Source organism: Musa acuminata, chromosome BXJ2-5 (genome assembly GCF_036884655.1).
Source record: "Musa acuminata AAA Group cultivar baxijiao chromosome BXJ2-5, Cavendish_Baxijiao_AAA, whole genome shotgun sequence".
NCBI classification, from domain to species: domain Eukaryota; kingdom Viridiplantae; phylum Streptophyta; class Magnoliopsida; order Zingiberales; family Musaceae; genus Musa; species Musa acuminata.
Window position 1 is genome coordinate 12,400,021 of NC_088342.1, and position 7,431 is coordinate 12,407,451.

Consider the following 7,431-nt stretch of genomic DNA (forward strand, 5'->3'; position numbering starts at 1 on the left):
TTTATACCTCTCTTTTAGACTTCACTCCTCCCTTAGAAACCTTCTAACTCTACGAGGAAGAGACTCACTAATCTAGAGATATTATAATTTTTACTCAAGGAGTCTTTCCCCCACTTTTGCTTAAATTTTTTGCTTATCCATGCAAGAATAGATGGGGTATTTATAGACCCTAAATGGCTTCAAAATTTGAGTCAAAAAAGGTCTCATCCAGGGTTTCCCGGGTCTTGGCGGTACCATCGCCTGTAGCACTAACACTGGGCGGTACCATCGCTTAACACAGCCTAGGAGACTATGTTTAGGTGGTACCACTGCCCAGACTGGTAGTACCACCATTCAGTCTGACGGTACTACCGCCTAACATAGTTTTGGAGACTGTGTCTGGGAGACTGAGCCACTGGTGGTGCCACTGCCTAGACCAGCAGTGCCATCGCTTGACCTAACTTTTTGGTCACTGAATGGGCCTTTCTTTTAGCCCAAAACAACTCCAATTCGGGCTCAGTTAGCCCCTAATTGAGTTAGCCTAATTATATTCTAAACTAACCCAATTACGACCCAAACTAATTCGATCTAGATAAATTATTACAAAGCATGAATCATCTGTTGTCCGACATGTCATTGGCTCTTCCGGCACTTCGTTCGATCCTTCGGTGCATCGTCCTCTCCTTCGGCGTATTGCATAATCGGCATGTTGACACTCGCAACTTCCGATCTCCTTGGTTCAATATCCGATCCTTCGGCCCGATGCCTAAATTCACAGCATGAAGCCTTTTGCTAACACATCAACCAATCCTCCGGCCCGATGTCCAATCTCCTGACATGTTCAACTCCGGCCCAACATTCGATTCCTTCTGGTTTAATCAATTTTTCTCTCTTGATTGAAGCTAGTTCTACGTTACTCAAAATACAGATTAGATCATAACATTATCAATTGGTTTCATCATCAAAATTCGAGATTCAACAATCTCTCCCTTTTTTATGATGGCAACCAATTGATGACGGAGTTAACCTTAACTCCCCTTATCAATATGTCATATTGATAGAAACTTTGAATTTAGAAAATCATGACTATTTTACCATTACATACTTCATGAATGTTGAAAGAACCAATCATAATATTGCATGCAACATAAAATCATGCATAATCAAAATATCTAAGTACATCATCTCATGCATGATTATCATCATACTGTCCCCCCCTTTATCATCAACAAAAAAGAGAAGTGCAACTATCAATGTTTAAGAGGTATAAGGACAAGCTTAGCAATTTAGCAAATTTCCCATCACTTTAGAACATGCAAGCTAGTGAGTTCTTTCTTCTCTTTCGAAAAGTGGAAGTTAGCAATCTTTTGCTTCCTTTGCAATGTTAGAGCTAGCAATCTTTGCTTCCTTTGCAAAGTGCAAGCTAGCAAAATTTTACATTATTTTACAATATGCAAGCTAGTAATAATTTTGAGTTTTATAAGTTTGTAAATTTTGCTAGATGTGCAAGTTAGCATGTTTGCTTTTCTTTATGATGTTCAAAGTAGTAAGTTTTCGAAAGAGAATGCGAGATAGTAAATAGCAAGTTTAGAACATATAAGCTAGCAAGTTTTTCACATATAAAAGTTGGCAAAATTTTTAGATCTTTTGAGATAAGCAAGCTTGCAAGTTATTCTTCCTTTTTCAATGTGTAAGTTTCCAAATTTTGCATCTTGAGATAGCAATTCTTTCTCCCCCTTTGTCATTGTCAGGAAGAAGGGAAGAATAATGTTATAATTCTTTTCCCTTTACATCAATTTTCAAATTATAATAAAGATAAATAACAAAAATAGATTTACATCAATGTTTCAATCATAAAAAATAAAAGATCAAGTCATGAATACCAAAAGACGATGTATCATTTTTGACATTTTTTTTCTTTTGTAACTAGAAGGAATGATAGGAAATGATCTTGATTTAAAAAGAACACTCAAGTTATAAAAATCAGAAAAATCAAGATCATGATCCGAAAAATATACAAGGAGAGTTTATGCATTTGGGAGATTTAACAATTTGCCTAAATTTAACATTCAAACTAGCAATTTTGGTTCTCTTGATATGCTAGCAATTTTCTTTCTCCCATTTATCATTGTAAACAAGGAATAAGTAGAGTGGAAGAATACAAGTACTTTCTTTTTTACATCAATGATTTACTTATAATATAAGGTTTACAACCATATAGGAATTACACATCATGTCATGAAAGATAATATCAAAGATCATGTGAATACCAAATACATGATTCATTTTTACAAATCTCCTCTTAAATAATCAAAAGAAAATCTTAGGAGATCAAATAATAAAAGATCTTCAAAAGAAATTTTAAGTCATGAATTCCAAGAAAGATATTCTCTTTAGTAAACAACAAAAGAATTGTAGGAGAACAAATAATAAATGATCTCGATTCATGCATAAGAATTCTCAAGTTGTCAAGATTATGATTCATATATCAAAAAGTTTCAAGTTATAATTCCTATAATTCAATATCATGTTATAGATAAGACTCATTCAAATTCAAATCGTCAAATCATTACTTATCATCAAAACCACTTTTCTTAATTCAAGAGATAACATAAAATAGATTCATCACTAAAAATCACTTGTTGAAAAAAAATTGAAAAGCTTTAGAAATATTTTCAAGAAACACGCATTCTCCCCTTTTTGTTTCAATTTAAGTAGTTTGATTTCATACAAGCATGCATTTGTCTTTTATGCCAAACAAAAATATGTATCATCGTTTAAAACTGAAAAATCAACTTTCATTACGACAAAGATCAATAAGCTAAAAATTACAAAAAACATCATGCATAATTTTGAAATATAAGCTCATTAAGCATGATTTCAAATCATCATTACATTATTACATCATTAAATCATCAAGCATGGTTTCATTGAACATAAAGCATTTTCAATCAAAATCAAAAAATAATATAGAAATCATCAAGATACACATTATTGCTTCTTAAAAACATACATAGGATTAATCTTATTATGTGTACAAGTATTAGATTTAAATCTAATATTTGATTCCTTTATCATAAAGAGATGTAATTATCATGATCAATTTTTTTTATTTTTCAAAAACACTAGAAAGAAAAGCATGATCCCCTTTTTTTTGTAATTTTTTATTTTTTACTAACTAATTTAAAAATAACTCATAAAAAGCATCAAGTAATTTTAAAGTAAACTAAAGGTGTTTTGGTTACCTCGTCATCGAAAGTCATTAAGGCATAGTTCGCCATCTTATTTTTATTGGTTTGCTTCTCATCTTCGGATGAGCTCGATTCGTCCCAAGCCTCCTTGAATACTTTCTTCTTCTTTGGCATCAGCTTCTTTTTAAGTTCATTTTTACTTTTTGATTCTTGTTTTAAGAACTTTTTAAGTTTTATTGTGAGAAGTTCAAGGTCATCATCAGCATCATCACTTGAGTTATCACTCAAGTGGTATTCTATTGTTCGAAGTATCAAATCCTTCCTGTTCTTTGGAAGGTTGTTCTCATGTTCATCAAGTTCATCATGTGTCTTGCATGTTATTTCATGTCATCAATGAACCAATAGGTTCTTCCAATGAAAAATTATTGAAGTTCTTTGCCTCTTATATAGCAGTTACTTTTGAATCCCAGTTTTTAATCCTACACAAGTAAAGCAAAACTTCGATCTAGACAATTACTCCTAAGCAATCAAGTTGTCCGGCATGTCATTGGTCCCTCGACGCTTCGTCCGATTCTTTGGCACATCATCCTCTCTTGCAGCCTATTGCCCAATCGGCTAGTTGACTCCGTAACTCCGATATCCTTGGCGCAATACCTGCTCTTCTTGGGCCAAAGCCTTATGTCGATACGTCGACCGATCCACCGGCCCGACGTCCAATCTTCTGATATGTTCCTTCAGCACAACATGATTTTCTTGCTTTAATTGTCTCATCCTGATCGAAGCATCCTATGTCACTCAAAACGCAGATTAAATCATAAACACCTATCAAGTGGTTTCATCATCAAAATACGAGATTCAACAAGACTATGTCAAGCAGTGGTACCGTTAGACTAGGCAATGGTATTGGCCAATATCAAGCAGTGGTATCACCAGACTATGTGGTGTACCACCAAACTATGTAGTGTTACCGCCAAACTAGGTACAGTGTTAGTGCTGCATGTAGTATACCACCAGTACCTCGAAATCTCGGGGATTTGAATTTTGGCTCTAATTTTTTAAGCTATTTGGGGTCTATAAATACCCTAATCTTTTCTACTTAAAAGAGCAAGAAAGTAGAACAAAACTATATAATTCTAAAGTTATAAACTATTGTAAAGTGTAGAGTCCCTCCTCCTAAAGTTTAAAGACTATTCTAATGGAGAGTACGAGAGAAACTTTATAAAAAGAGGGTGTAAAGGTTCTCTCCTGAGCCTATCAAAAAGAGAAAAGGGTTATAAGTGTAGTTGGTCTTCAACCATTGAAGGAAGACCGTTAGTGGATATCGATGGTCTCAATGGAGAAGGAATCAGGAGTGGAAATTTGTATATGAAGAAGACGTAGGTCATGACGACCAAACTACTATAAAATTGGTATGCCTTCTCTTCTTTGCTATTTACTTATTTTGCAACTACTTTACATCTTCATCACTCTCCTATGAACATCTTTAAGCTTAAACATCTTTAAGCTTAAACATCTTTCTGATACAGTTTTATCATACGAATTTTCATGATCGACATAGTTCTCCAAACCACTAATTCACCCCCCCTCTTAGTACCGACTTGATCCTAACACTATTTTGAAAATATTAAAAAAATAAAATAAAATCGAATAGAATGTGTATATCTTCCTTTTATAAAGAATTTCCTATTTGACAAATTAATTACTATTTTATTATAAGTATAATCTAAAAAAGAAATTTAAATTCAAAGTTTTCTTTTCCTTATTTTTTATGTTTCTAGGAAAGGAAATTTGAATAAATACTTTATTTTAAATAAATTTTTAATTTTAAATTTTTAATTTCAAGGGAGGAAAGATTTTTTATATATTGTGCAACTTTTTTTGAAGGAGAATTATTTTCGGATTTAAGTTCATATTGTCTGAATATAAAATTTTCTGATTTTTATTTTTTATAAATATCTGAATTGTTTTTATTAAAAATATATATCCTGATTTCGAATTTTAATTGTTTTCGTTGTTTCATATTTATTCTGTAAAAATGGTTCTAAAATACTGTTACTATATGTAACTATTAGGAATTCTAATTAATTTTGATTATTGTTTGATTATATTTTAACTTGAACTTCTAATTTGATACTCTTAAAATTTTCTATTTTCTATGCCAAATCAAACATCTGATTTTATGCATGTTTTTGTTTTACAAATTATTTTTATGAGTCAAATGGTTCAGCATTTATGGTTTGGTCTAAACAAATATAATAATGAAATAAGGTTAAGTGTTTTTTAATTATCACAAATTCTTTTCTAAACTAAGAAGAAAAACTTATTAATTTATTTTTGATAATTATTTGCTTCTGAACAAAAAAAATTAAAAGATGAAATATAAAAGCTATCAAAATATATTATTGCTACAAAATAATAACTAATGTTTATATATAGAGGGATAGAAATAACATTGCTATCAAAAATAGCAAATATCAAAGATGTGACTTTATACAGATTCCTGTTTCTATTGAGACTGTCCGTAAATGATTCCGACTAAGACATGACAGTCCAAATGGAAGTTTGGGTTAAAGAAATGATCTTTATTTCCTTTAGATGAACTTTATTTATGCCAAGTGATATTTAAGTCTTACCTCACTGATTGCATAGCATAAAAGCATTAACCATCATTTTGTTAATTCATATTATTTGGCTTATTAAAAAAAGATTTTGTAGGGAATTGTTAGGATTGAGTGAAACTCAGAATTTCTTATTCCTCTTTTTATTTTTTTTTCTCCCTCTTTCCTTTTTTTTTTTTGCGCCTTTTCTTGTTTCTGTTTTCACCTTTCCATTTCATTTTTAAGTTGACCGTTTTGTTTGACCTAATTTAATGGTTTTGATGATTTCACTTTTATAGGTTATTGTGTAGTCGTTTGGTCCAAATAATAACTAATCTAGGTTTTTTATATAGAGAAGGGTTTAATCCTTTTTGGGATATTGATATCGTCGAATCCTTCCTCCACCTCAAAGCTCCTCTTTCATAATTTTTCCTACTTCCCTTTATTATGTCGTTTAAGGCAGAAAGAGAACATCCCTCCATATTCGAAGAGCTTTTTAATATCCTATCTTGAGGTATATTTCTCATTATCATCCCACACAAGAATGAGATTTTATGCCTACAACTTGATGCTTATATTTCAAACCTAACTTTAGTTAGATTTCTTGATTAAATCTAATTAGTTTTTAATTTATGCTGCAACAAGAACAAATCTTCTGCTGAATCTTTAGTTCTTTATAGATGCATATGTTTGTTCAGCTACTTAGTTTCTCATCGGTACTTATATCTGATAGTTTTTTATTTGACTAGAGATAGGCTAAGGGGAGCTCAAGAAAATATTCATGTGGTTGATCAGATTCTGTAGTTGATGCAGAATGATCGATACATCACCACCTCTTGTTGTTGTTGAAAGAGAGTAGAGAATTGAATAATGAACCAGGAAAAGAAACTTAAGATGCCACTATTTCCCAATTCAAAACTAGTGATTTGTTTTGGTAATATAAGTGGCATTGTTATCAGATGCCACTAATTCCCGGTTCAAAACTAGTCATTTTTGTTGGTTATAAGTGGCATCGTTATCTTTGTTGTTGCATTAGGAATGCTTCTTAAGATCAAAGTGAAGTCATTCCTCAAATAATGTAAATCTCGTTTAAAAATATTGGTCTAGTAATGACATATGTGATTCATTTAATAAAATACTAAATATCTTACCTGCTAAAGCTTTAGACCATTGATATCAAAGTTGTATGATTAAATTTCATCTTCAACACTTATCTTTTGTGAAAGGTTTTCATTCAAAAAGTGTTTCCAGAAACTAAAATGGGCCATGTTAAGATAGAAAAATTGGGTGCCCACAAATTGCATTTTCTAAAGTACAAGATGAATATGATTTGTTTGTGTGCTTATATTTGAATCTCTTCTTTAGATTTCAATTAACTAAGGCGGCCACCTTATATACTGCCTTATTAGTTTTCATCTGAAGTCATTGGTTCCAGTTCACCTCATGATCATACTTTTTATCATGTTTGTGATACATGATGGCAAAGATATGGACAGTTATCCATAATTCATGTGAATCTTATATGAAAAAAAGTTATGTAATTCGGGAGTCCACCAGAACATTGCCGAGAGATCATCGGAAGTTCATCGGAAGATTATCGGAAGCTCGCCGGAAGAATAGACTTACGGACTTTATTTAGCTTAGAATATGTCTTAGGAATCGTA